Here is a 13,962-nt window from a genome sequence, read left to right on the forward strand (position 1 = left end):
CATCCGGTAAAACCCAAGACGCAAAATTTCGTTTTCTGGTTCTTTTGAAAATATCCACAACGCGTTGTGATCGTTTTCGTTCTTTGAGTCTAACATGTTCATTAGATTGATTCTTATTGAAGCGTTTTTAATAGTCCACATATGGTTGTGGAGGAGACAACATGAGGTTATATTTCACACGTTGAGGGATATGAACAATGCTGACATGACGTTCTCATAGTGAAGTGTTCGCTCTCTCGCCGGACAGTGGCCTAGTTTGCGGACAACTTAACCACCGTGTTCCGGTTTCTTTAGACATACGCTCTCATTATGCTCACCAGATGGTACGTAACGTAACCCCAATATTACAATTGGTTACTCACTTCACTCTTGAGGCTCCGCCCCCTTGAGCGATCCTTTATGTAAAAGCCCAAAAACTGAATCGAGTCGTGACGGTGTTCAACAGGTCTCTGTAATAACGTTACTGTTATGGCTCAATGACCCCAAGTTTAACACTATGATTAGCGACGTCTGGCAGGGTGACTGTGGTACAGTGTTTAAAGACGTCACTATTATGGCCCTGCCCCCCCCCCCTCCAGAGATCTTAAGTTTACTGTAATAATAAGCTGAACGAGGCGCGCGACGTGATGACCGAGGCGGAGTGTGAGGTCCAAGTTATTGTGTTTGAGTAGCTGCCGTGAATCTGGCACTTCCCGCTCCGTCCTCCTGATGTACACACGTTGTTGCTCTTCAGGTGGTCGTCCCCGCGGCTGACATGAGTCAACTGACGGGTGAGTTGTGATTTTTTTAACATGATTTCGTTAAGCATACTTTATAATTATATTAGAAACACTTTTACATGTCGAATGTTAAAAACTACTTAAGGTTATTCAGTATCAGTAATATTGATATTAGTTAAGTCTTTAATGAAGAGTATTCTTATATTACAAGCATCACACACACAGTGTGTATATATATATATATATATATATATATATATATATATATATATATATGTATATGAAGTTAAACAATGCCCAAAACATCATTATCTGTATTTAAATTATTCCAAGAAGTAAGTGATGATAATTACCAGACACAGAGAGGTAGTGGTGGTGAGTACAATACATTAAAACTCTCAAGGCTGAAGTGAGACTGATCCAGAGTGTGAGGGAACAAATGCTTTGGCAGAGGAGAACTTTATATAGTAACCAATACAGTGTAGAACACTTAGTGGTAAGAGGACTTGGTAGTAGTGAGTAAAGAAGAGTGTTTATCATGTCCACCATTTATCGCTTTGTTACAGTACAGTGTTACTAACCTGCCGTGTTTAGTTAAGATACAGTGTTAGTAAACCTGCCGTGTTTAGTTAATATACAGTGTTAGTAAACCTGCCGTGTTTTGTTAAGATACAGTGTTAGTAAACCTGCCGTGTTTAGTTTAGATACAGTGTTAGTAAACCTGCCGTGTTTAGTTAAGATACAGTGTTAGTAAACCTGCCGTGTTTAGTTTAGATACTGTTAGTAAACCTGCCGTGTTTAGTTAAGATACAGTGTTAGTAAACCTGCCGTGTTGACCCTGCCGTGTTTAGTTTAGATACAGTGTTAGTAAACCTGCCGTGTTTAGTTAGATACAGTGTTTTAAACCTGCCGTGTTTAGTTTAGATACAGTGTTAGTAAACCTGCCGTGTTTAGTTAAGATACAGTGTTAGTAAACCTGCCGTGTTTAGTTAAGATACAGTGTTAGTAAACCTGCCGTGTTTAGTTTAGATACAGTGTTAGTAAACCTGCCGTGTTTAGTTAAGATACAGTGTTAGTAAACCTGCCGTGTTTAGTTAAGATACAGTGTTAGTAAACCTGCCGTGTTTAGTTAAGATACAGTGTTAGTAAACCTGCCGTGTTTAGTTAAGATACAGTGTTAGTAAACCTGCCGTGTTTAGTTTAGATACAGTGTTAGTAAACCTGCCGTGTTTAGTTAAGGTTCACACTGGTCAACATCTTCACACTTAACCCAACGATTCGAACCCATGATTGCATTGCTCAGGTGGCGAGACCGGTAAACTGAACCACCACTAACCTTCTACACGTTTGTTAAACCAACCAACTAATGCTGAAAAATAGTTAAATTACAATGTTTACAATACGACCGGCAAATACCACACCCCTTATCCTAACCCACACCCCATACCGTGACCCACACCCCATATCCTAACCCACAACCCATACACCTGACCCACACCTCATACCCTAACCTACCTTGTCATCCTCATCCTTACCTTCCCCACCTTGTCATCCTCATCCTTACCTTCCCCACCTTGTCATCCTCATCCTTACCTTCCCCACCTTGTCATCCTCATCCTTACCTTCCCCACCTTGTCATCCTCATCCTTACCTTCCCCACCTTGTCATCCTCATCCTTACCTTCCCCACCTTGTCATCCTCGTCCTTACCTTCCCCACCTTGTCATCCTCATCCTTACCTTCCCCACCTTGTCATCCTCATCCTTACCTTCCCCCACCTTGTCATCCTCATCCTTACCTTCCCCCACCTTGTCATCCTCATCCTTACCTTCCCCACCTTGTCATCCTCATCCTTACCTTCCCACCTTGTCATCCTCGTCCTTACCTTCCCCACCTTGTCATCCTCATCCTTTACCTTCCCCACCTTGTCATCCTCGTCCTTACCTTCCCCACCTTGTCATCCTCGTCCTTACCTTTACCTTGTCATCCCTCGTCCTTACCTTCCCCACCTTGTCATCCTCATCCTTGCTTCCCCCACCTTGTCATCCTCATCCTTACCTTCCCCACCTTGTCATCCTCATCCTTACCTTCTCCATGATCTATTAGTCTCCTTGCCGTCGTCTTGTTTACTCAGACCCCCCCCCTTCACATCATACCTGATCTTCCTCATGTCATAATCTTCCTCCATTTCTGATGTCTACCCCTCTCCCTTCCTCCTCCTCTCCCCCTCATCTCCCCCCACCAACTCTTGGCCCTCAGCAGATGGCCAGAAGTCCCAGTTTTCCCGTTGTGAAATTATAATGAAGAGCGACAAAGAATTGGCCCAAAGTGCATTTTAGTGTTACGTTCATCGACCTCTTTATAATGCTGAGTGAACAACCGGGCCAAGTGGGGAGCAAACGTTCTGTCAGCGCTCAATTATCAGTCATTAAATATATAAGTTTTTTGCAGTAATATATACCAGCTGTTATAGTTAGTGGTTAAAGATAAAAAAATAAAGTAAAACAAATCATCAACATGAATCACGTGTTTGGTGAGTCCTACTTATGGCTAATGTTAAAAAAAATGACAAAAATATATATAACAGATTTAAACCTCAGTTGTCTGGACTCAACAGTTAATCTGGGTCATGTTATCGACTTGTCATGTGTACATTAACAACATGAGCCTGTGCTGGCAGCCTCCACCACCTTACCACCAGTATTAAGTGATGAACTACAGTATCGAATTATTTGGTTCACTACTTCCAATACATTCTCATCCTCCACCCCATCCTTGTCCTCCACCCATCCTTGTCCTCCACCCATCCTTGTCCTCCACCCATCCTTGTCCTCCACCCCATCCTTGTCCTCCACCCATCCTTGTCCTCCATCCCATCCTTGTCCTCCACCTTGTCTTTGTCCTCCGCTCCTCCCTTATCCTCCACCCCAGCCTTGTCCTCCGCCCCATCATCATCCTCCATCCCATCCTAGTCCTACACCCCACCATCATCCTCCATCCCACCCTTTTCCTCCACTCCTCCTTTATTCTCCACCCCATCCTTGTCCTCCATCCCACCCTTGTCCTCCATCCCACCCTTGTCCTCCATCCCATCCTTGTCCTCCACCATCCTTGTCCTCCACCCCATCCTTGTCCTCCACCCCATCCTTGTCCTCAACCCATCCTTGTCCTCCAACCCATCCTTGTCCTGCACATCCTTGTCCTACACCCCATCCTTGTCCCACCCCATCCTTGTCCTCCACCCCATCCTTGTCCTCCACCCCATCCTTGTCCTCACCCCATCCTTGTCCTCCACCTCATCCTTGTCCCACCCCAGCCTTGTCCTCCCCCCCAGCTTGTCCTCCACCCCATCCTCCCACCCCAGCCTTGTCCTCCACCCCATCCGTCCCACACCCCCACCCTTGTCCTCCACCCCAGCCTTGTCCTCCACCCCATCCTTGTCCTCCACCCCATCCTTGTCCTCCACCCCATCCTTGTCCTCCACCCCATCCTTGTCCTCAACCCCATCCTTGTCCTCCACCTTGTCCTCCACCCCATCCTTGTCCTGCACCCATCCTTGTCTTCCACCCCATCCTTGTCCACACCCGCCTTGTCCTGCCCCATCCTTGTCCTCCACCCCATCCTTGTCCTTCCACCCCAGCCTTGTCCTGCAAATCCTTGTCCTCCACCTCATCCTTGTCCACACCCCAGCCTTGTCCCATCCCATCTTGTCCACTAGCCTTGTCCTCCACCTCATCCTTGTCCTCCACCTCATCCTTGTCCTCCACCCCATCCTTGTCCTCCACCCCATCCTTGTCCTCCACCCATCCTTGTCCTCCACCCCAGCCTTGTCTCCACCTCATCCTTGTCCTCCACCCCAGCCTTGTCCTCCACCCATCCTTGTCCACACCCAGCCTTGTCCTCCACCTCATCCTTGTCCTCCACCCCATCCTTGTCCTACATCATTGTCCTCCACCCCATGTCCACCTTGTCCTCCACCTCATCCTTGTCCTCCACCCCAGCCTTGTCCTCACCCCATCCTTGTCCACCCCAGCCTTGTCCTCCACCTCATCCTTGTCCTCCACCCCATCCTTGTCCTGCCCATCCTTGTCCTCCACCCATCCTTGTCCCACCCCAGCCTTGTCCTCCACCCCAGCCTTGTCCTGCACCCATTCTTGTCCCACCACCCTTGTCCTCCACCCCAGCCTTGTCCTCCACCCCATCCTTGTCCCCACACCCACCCTTGTCCCCACCCCAGCCTTGTCCTCACCCCCATCCTTGTCCTCCACCTCACCCTTGTCCTCCACCCCATCCTTGTCCTGCACCCCATCCTTGTCCTCCACCCCATCCTTGTCCCCACCCCATCCTTGTCCTCCACCTCACCCTTGTCCTCCACCCATCCTTGTCCTCCACCTCACCCTTGTTCTACCCCATCCTTGTCCCCCACTCAATCCTTGTCCTCCACCACACCCTTGTCCTCCACCCCATCCTTGTCCTCCACCCCATCTTTGTCCTCCACCTCATCATCATCCTCCAACTCATCAGTCTTCCACTCCAACCTGGACCTCCACCACACCCTCATCCTCCACCCCATCCTTGCCCCCCCACCTCATCCTTGTCCTCCATTCCACGCTTATCCTCTCTCCTCCTTATCCTCCACCCCATCCTTGTCCTCCTCCTGTTGCGTTCCTCTGTTCCCTTATCCTCCACCCCATACTTGCCCTCGGCTCCATCCCTGCCCTTCCTCACCCTTATCCATGCTCCATCCTTGCCCTCCACTTCATCCTTGCCCTCCACTCCACCCTTGTCCTTCACCCCATCATCATCATCCACTTCACCCCATCTTCATCCTTCACTCTATCCTTGTCCACCACCCCATCATTATTTTCTGCCCCATCCTTGTCCTCCACCTCATCATCATCCTCCCTCCCATTCTTGTCCTCCTCATCGTCATCATCCACCGCATGGTCATCCTCACCCAATCCTTGTCCTCTACCCCAACCTTCTCCTTCACCCCAACGTCATCCTCCACCCCATTCTTGTCCTCCAACCGTGTCCTCCACCTCATCGTCATCCTCCACCCTATGTCCTCCACCACCCCATCCTTGTCCTCCACCCATTGTTATTATCCACTCTATCGTCATCCTCCACCCCATCTTTGTTCTCCACCCTGTCCTCACCACCCCATCCATGTCCTCTACCCCAACCTTCTCCTTCACCCTAACATCATCCTCCACCCCATCCTTGTCCTGCATTCTTGTCCTAACCTTGTCCTCCCACCTCATCAGTCTCCTCCACCCCCATATTTGTCCTCCACCACCCATCCATGTCCTCCACTCCATTGTAATATCCACTCCATCGTCATCCTCCACCCCATTATCATCCTCCACTCCATCGTCATCTCACCCCATCATCATCCTTCACTCCATCGTCATCCTCCACCCCAACATTGTCCTCCACTTCATCGTCATCTTCCACCCCATTATCATCCTCCACTCAATCGTCATCCTCCAACCCATCGTTGTCCTTCACCCGATCGTTGTCCATCACTTCATCGTCATCCTCACCCCATCGTCATCCTCCACTCATTATCATCCTCCCACTCCGTATCTTCCGCCACTCCATTGTCATCCTCCACTCCATCGTCATCCTCCACTCCATCGTCATCCTCCACTCCATCGTCATCACCCCTCCATCGTCATCCTCCACCCCAACGTCATCCTCCACTTCATCGTCATCCTCCACTCATCGTCATCCTGCATCCATCGTCATCCTCCATTCCATCGTTGTCCTCCACTGCATCGTCATCCTCCACCCCATCGTCATCCTCCACCCCATCGTCATCCTCCAATCCATCGTTGTCCTCCACTCCATCGTCATCCTCCACCCATCATCATCCTCCACCCCATCGTCATCCTCCAGCCTATCGTCATCCTGCACTCCATCGTCATCCTCCACTCCATCGTTGTCCCCATCCATCGTCCTCCACCCATCGTCATCCTCCACTTCATCGTCATCCTCCACTCCATCTCGTCATCCTCCCACTCCATCGTGTCCCCCCACCCCATCGTCATCCTCCTCCATCGTCATCCTCCACTCCATCGTCATCCTCCACTCCATCGTTATCCTCCACCCTATCGTCATCCTCCACCCCATCGTCATCCTCCACTCCATCGTCATCCTCTAATCCATCGTTATCCTCCACTTCATCGTCATCCTCCACTCCATCGTTATCCTCTAATCCATCGTTGTCCCCCACTCCATCGTCATCCTCCACCCCATCGTCATCCTCCATTCTATCGTTGTCCCCCACTCCATCGTCATCCTCCACTCCATCGTCATCCTCTAATCCATCGCCATCCTCCAATCCATCGTCATCCTCCATCATGATCATCCTCTATCATCGTTGTCCTCCACCCCATCGTCATCCCAATCCATCGTCATCCTCCACTCATCGTTGTCCACCCCATCGTCATCCTCCACCCCATCGTCATCCTCCCTCCATCGTCATCCTCTAATCCATCGTTGTCCTTCACCCCATCGTCATCATTCACTCCATCGTCATCCTTCACTCCATCGTCATCCTCCACCCCATCCTCATCCTCTAATCCATCGTTGTCCTCCACTCCATCGTCATCCTCCACTCCATCGTCATCCTCTAATCCATCGTTGTCCTCCCTCCATCGTCATCCTCCACCCCATCGTCATCCTTTACTCATCGTCATCCTCCACTCCATCGCCATCCTCCTCCATCGTCATCCTCCCTCCATCGTCATCCTCACCCCCATCGTTGTCCCCCAACTCCATCGTCATCCTCCATCCATCGTCATCCTCCTCCATCGTCATCCTCTAATCCATCGTTGACCTCCCACTCCATCGTCATCCTCCATCATCGACATCTTCTAATCCTTCGTTGTCCACCCCATCGTTGTCCTAACTCCATCGTCATCCTCCCTCCATCTCGTCATCCTCCACTCATCGTCATCCTCTAATCCATCGTTGTCCTCAATCCATCGTCATCCTCCACTCCATCGTTGTCCCCCACCCCAACGTCATCCTCCACCCATCGTCATCCTCCACTCCATCGTCATCCTAATCCATTGTTTCCTTCACTCCATCGTCATCCTCCACCCCATCATCATCCCTCCACTCCATCGTCATCCTCCACTCCATCGTCATCTTCTATCCATCGTTGTCCTTCACCCCATCGTCATCCTCCACCCCATCGTCATCCTCCACCCCATCATCATTCCTCCGTCATCCTCCACTCCATCGTGTACTCCACTCCATCGTCATCCTCCACTCCATCGTCATCACTCCACCCCATCGTTGTCCCCCACCCATCGTCATCCTCCCACTCCATCGTCGTCCTCCACCCCATCATTATCCATGTTCCCTCCTCATTGCCCACTCCATCGTCATCCTCCATCCATCGTCATCTCCACCCCATCGTTGTCCCCACCCCATCGTCATCCTCCACTCCATGTGATCATCCCTCCTCCATCGCCATCCTCCACCCCATCATCCTCCTCCATCGTCATCTTCTAATCCATCGTCATCCTCCACCCCATCGTCATCCTCCACCCCATCGTCATCCTCCACTCCATCATCATCCCCTCCACTCCATCACTGTCCTTCTATCGTCATCCTCCACTCCCATCGTCATCCCCTCCACTCCATCGTTTGTCCTCCACTCCATCGTTGTCCCCACCCCATCGTCTCCTCCACTCATGTCATCCTCCATCCAAGTCTCCTCCACTCCATCGTCATCTTCTAATCCATCGTCATCCTCCACCCACATGTATCCTCACCCCATCGTCATCCTTCACTCCATCGTCATCCTCCACTCCATCGCCATCCTCCCACCCCATCGTCATCCTCCACTCCATCGTCATCCTCCCCTCCATCGTTGTACTCCCACTCCATCGTTGTCCCCACCCCATCGTCATCCTCCACTCCATCGTTGTCCCCACCCATCGTCATCCTCCTCCATCGTCATCCTCCACTCCATCGTCATTCCTCCCTCCATCGCCATCCTCCCACCCCATCGTCATCCTCCACTCCATCGTCATCTCCCCTCCATCGTTGTCCTCCACTCCATCGTCATCCTCCACCCATGTGTCCTCCACTCCATCGTCATCCTCCACTCCATCGTCATCCTCCACTCCATCGTCGTCCTCACCCCATCGTCTCCCTCACTCCATCGTCATCCTCCACCCCATCGTCATCCTCCCTCCATCGTCATCCTCCACTCCATCATCGTACTTCACTCCATCGTTTGCCCCCACTCCATCGTTACTCCTCCATCGTTGTCCTCCACCCCATCGTCATCCTCCACCCCATCGTCATCCTCCACCCATCGTCATCCTCCACTCCATCGTCATCCTCCACCCCATCGTCATCCTCCACTCCATCGTCATCCTCCACTCCATCGTTGCCCCCACCCCATCATTGCCCCCCACTCCATCGTCGTCCTCCACCCCATCGTCATCCTCCACCCATCGTCATCCTCCACCCCATCGTCATCCTCCACTCCATCGTCATCCTCCACCCCATCGTCATCCTCCACTCCATCGTCATCCTCCACTCCATCGTTGCCCCCCACTCCATCGTCATCCTCCCTCCATCGTCATCCTCCACCCCATCGTCATGCTCCCTCCATCGTCATCCTCCTCCATCATTGCCCCCACTCCATCGTCGTCCTCCACCCCATCCGTCATCCTCCACCCCATCGTCATCCTCCACCCCATCGTCATCCCCCTCCACTCCATCGTCATCCTCCACCCCATCGTCATCCTCCCACTCCATCGTCATCCTCCACTCCATCGTTGCCCCCCACTCCATCGTCATCCTCCACTCCATCGTCATCCTCCACCCCCATCGTTCATCCTCCTCCATCGTCATCCTCCTCCATCAGTTGCCCCCCTCCATCGTCATCCTCCACTCCATCGTCATCCTCCACCCCATCGTCATCCTCCACTCCATCGTCATCCTCCACTCCATCATTGCCCCCCCTCCATCGTCATCCTCCACTCCATCGTCATCCTCCACCCATCGTCATCCTCCACCCCATCGTCATCCCCTCCACTCCATCGTCATCCTCCACCCCATCGTCATCCTCCACTCCATCGTCATCCCCTCCACTCCATCATTGCCCCCCCACTCCATCGTCATCCTCCACTCCATCGTCATCCTCCACTCATCGTCATCCTCCACCCCATCGTCATGCTCCACTCCATCGTCATCCTCCCACTCCATCGTTGTACTCCACCCCATCGTCATCCTCCACTCCATCGTCATCCTCCACTCCATCGTTGCCCCCACCCCATCATTGCCCCCACTCCATCGTTGTCCTCCACCCCATCGTCATCCTCCCACTCCATCGTCATCCTCCACTCCATCGTTGCCCCACCCATCATTGCCCCCACTCCATCGTTGTCCTCCACCCCATCGTCATCCTCCACCCCCATCGTCATCCTCCACTCCCATCGTCATCCTCCACTCCATCATTGCCCCCCACTCATCGTCATCCTCCACTCCATCGTCATCCTCCACCCCATCGTCATGCTCCACTCCATCGTCATCCTCCACTCCATCGTTGTACCTCCACTCCATCGTTGCCCCACTCCATCGTTGTCCTCCACCCCATCAGTCATCCTCCCTCCATCGTCATCCTCCACTCCATCGTCATCCTCCACCCCATCGTCATCCTCCCTCCATCGTCATCCTCCACTCCATCGTTGCCCCCCACCCCATCATTGCCCCCCCAATCCATCGTTGTCCTCACCCCATCGTCATCCTCCACTCCATCGTTTGCCCCACCCCATCATACCCCACTCCATCCATTGCCTACATCGTTGTCCTCCCCCATATCATGCTCCACCTCATCCCCCATTTTCCTTCCCATTATCAACACCTGCCTCATCTTACACCTACTCTCCTCTCAGTGTTGACGAGGCCAAGTTAATGAACTCATAATGCTGCATAATATGTACATTAATCCTTCTATATTGCAGATCGTTGCAGATTGTTGTAATTGTTGTTGTACCTACCCCAAAACCCTAATCCAAAAACTCATAATACCTTATAATCCTTGTGTGTGTATTTTCCATATCCTGTATCCTAATCCAAGCTTCTAAATATGTGTGCTCTGGTCTGGTGTATAATCCAAATCATTAATATAATTTGACCCAGAATAATTTAAAACTTGTATGTTGACCTGTAGTATAATCCATATCTCCCATGTACTATTGTCTTGTAATATAATCCTCCAACACCCTCCCACTGTAATATCCTCTCCTCCCTCTCCCGTACCAACACCCTCCCACTGTAATATCCTCTCCTCCCTCTCCCGTACCAACACCCTCCCACTGTAATATCCTCTCCTCCCCCTCCCATATCAACACCCTCCCACTGTAATATCCTCTCCTCCCTCTCCCATATCAACACCCTCCCACTGTAATATCCTCTCCTCCCTCTCCCATATCAACACCCTCCCATGCACATCCCCTCCCTCCTCTCCCATACCAACAACACCTCCCACTGCACATCCTCTCCTCCTCTCCTATACCAACACCCTTCCACCCTCCTTCAACCTCTCCCCCCCACACTGTAATGTCCTCCTCTCCCATACCCTTACCCTTCCACTCCCCCCCACACTGTAATGTCCTCTCCTCCCCACACCATCAGCCTCCCACTCTCCCTCACCTCAACAGTAAGGGCGGTCATATGTGGAGAAGTGCACCGCAGAGTCACCGTGAGCACCACCACCTGTTCCCTCCTGATGGGGAAGGCATTCATCGGCTGCAAGTTGGTGTGTTATGTTTTAAATCATGTCAACATAAGTCTTCACAGTGTTCACCCTGGCGGAGTTAGTGCATACAAACCTCTTTAATATGATACTGTAGGCGTCTAGCTACAGTAATCAGTCTTTATAGTTTATATTACCTACAATATAATATATTGAGAAAACATTAATGATACTTGCAGTAGAGACTGGGTGGGTCGCCCTGCTACAGTGGAGCCCCGACCTGTGCATCAATATCTTTACCAGGTCGAGTCTGTGTGTGTCTATGAATCTAAGGAAAAATTTAGTGGACAAAAAAAGAAAAAAAGATAAACGGTTCATACCTCAACCAGTACTATTTCTGATGGATCATTACGGTATTGGCTACATCTCCATGTAGTTCATCCCCGTAATGTAAGAACGCCCCTCAATCAGATCCACATTACACTGTCAGCGAGTAACCTTGATTGTTTGGCAGAGTGCGGTGATGACCTACAGTCCCTGGTGGTGCCGGACATCAAGGCAAAACACAACACCATCAACACAACTTGCTGGTGACTACAGATACTTATCTTGCAGCACTACGGAGGCTCAGTGACGGTAAACAAGACAATGTACGTTTATAATATTGTAACAGTGTAAAGGAAACATCCAGGTGAACTCATTTTAGTATCAAAAGATTGCGCCTGTGATCTACAAGAGGGGAATGTATAGTGCGTGTGTTTAGATAAGCGGTGACGTATATAATAAGATTCAGGTTTTATCCTGACTAAAAAAGCTTTAATGTTTTTCTTATTAATTCATGAAGAGAGCCGAGGAAATTTAACGCACAAAACACCTGATCAGGGAACTATGAATTAAGAGCTAAAACTAATAGATGTTTTTAAACTGTTTCTTCGGCTGTCAGTACTGTACCTTCTTGGTTTAAAACTTTAAATAAATAATAAATACAAAACGAATATAAAAAACCTAAGATATTCGTTGTATTCAGGGAGTTATGAAAGAGTTGTATTATTATATTGTATCTTTTCTCTCTTAGGTTTGTGTATTGCTTCACCAAGCACTGTGATGCAGCGAGGGACTTCCTCATGTCTGTCAGCCGCGACTCCTACCATGTCAGCCGCGACTGTCACCCTTGATCAACCTTACAAGAACAACACAATTACATGTGACTAAAACTGTGACATATGTGACCATGTGAATATGACTATGTGCCATAATATGTGACAACGTGACAGACTGTGTGATATGTGACTACGTGACAGACTGTGTGACATGTGACCACATGATAGAATGTGTGACATATGTGACTACATGATAGACTGTGTCATGACCACGTGACACTGTGACATATGACCACGTGACACACTGTGACATGACCACGTAACAGACTGTGTGCCATGTGAACACGTGACAGACTGTGTAACATGACCACGTCACAGACTGTGTGACATGACCACGCCACAGACTATCCCATATGTGACCACGTGACACTGTGATATGTGACCACGTGACAGACTGTGTGCCATATGACCACGTGACAGACTGTGTGACATTACCACGTGGCATACTGTGTGACATGACGTGACAGACTGTGCCATATGTGACCACGTGACAGACTGTGTGCCATATGATCACGTGACAGACTGACATATTTGACCACGTGACAGACTGTGACATGTGACCACGTGATCGAGACAGAGTGATACATATAAGAGACTTTGTAACATGTGATTGTAGGAGCCTGTATTATACATATGTGTGTGTGTTAAGGCTGGCATATATGACCATTACACCTGACTGTGAAAAGCGTGAGCAAGACACCGTGACACATGTGACTACCTCACGACTGGGACACATGATGAACGACTATGAGAGTGAGACACGGGTGACTATGAAACAGTAGGACACATACGACTGAGACTGACACAGGGGACTATGACACATACCACTACATGACAGTATGACACAGGGGACTATGATACAAACTACTACATGACAGTATGACACACGGGACTATGACACAAACCACTACATGACAGTATGACACACGGGACTATGACACAAACCACTACATGACAGTATGACACACGGGACTGACACAAACCACTACATGACAGTATGACACACGGGACTATGACACAAACCACTACATGACAGTATGACCGGGACTATGCACAAACACTACATGACAGTATGACACACGGGACTATGACTGAAACCACTACATGACAGTATGACACACGGGACTATGACACAAACCACTACATGACAGTATGACACACGGGACTATGACACAAACCACTGACATGACTATGACACAGGGGACTATGACACAAACCACTACATGACAGTATGACACACGGGACTATGACACAAACCACTACATGACAGTATGACACACGGGACTATGACACAAACCACTACATGACAGTATGACACAGGGGACTATGACACAAACCACGACATGACAGTATGA

At 50.1% G+C, this 13,962-nt stretch overlaps 1 long non-coding RNA gene across 1 annotated transcript; it reads left to right on the forward strand.

The window, feature by feature from the left end:
- Positions 1 to 678: 678 nt before the first annotated feature.
- Positions 679 to 13,642, forward strand: LOC121869986. The gene is made up of 3 exons (XR_006089620.1): positions 679 to 770; positions 11,962 to 12,097; positions 12,523 to 13,642. It is a non-coding gene; the product is annotated as an uncharacterized LOC121869986 (long non-coding RNA).
- The last annotated feature ends 320 nt before the right edge of the window (positions 13,643 to 13,962 follow it).

The sequence above is a fragment of the Homarus americanus genome, unplaced genomic scaffold (genome assembly GCF_018991925.1).
Source record: "Homarus americanus isolate GMGI-L3 unplaced genomic scaffold, GMGI_Hamer_2.0 scaffold14467, whole genome shotgun sequence".
Lineage (NCBI taxonomy): Eukaryota > Metazoa > Arthropoda > Malacostraca > Decapoda > Nephropidae > Homarus > Homarus americanus.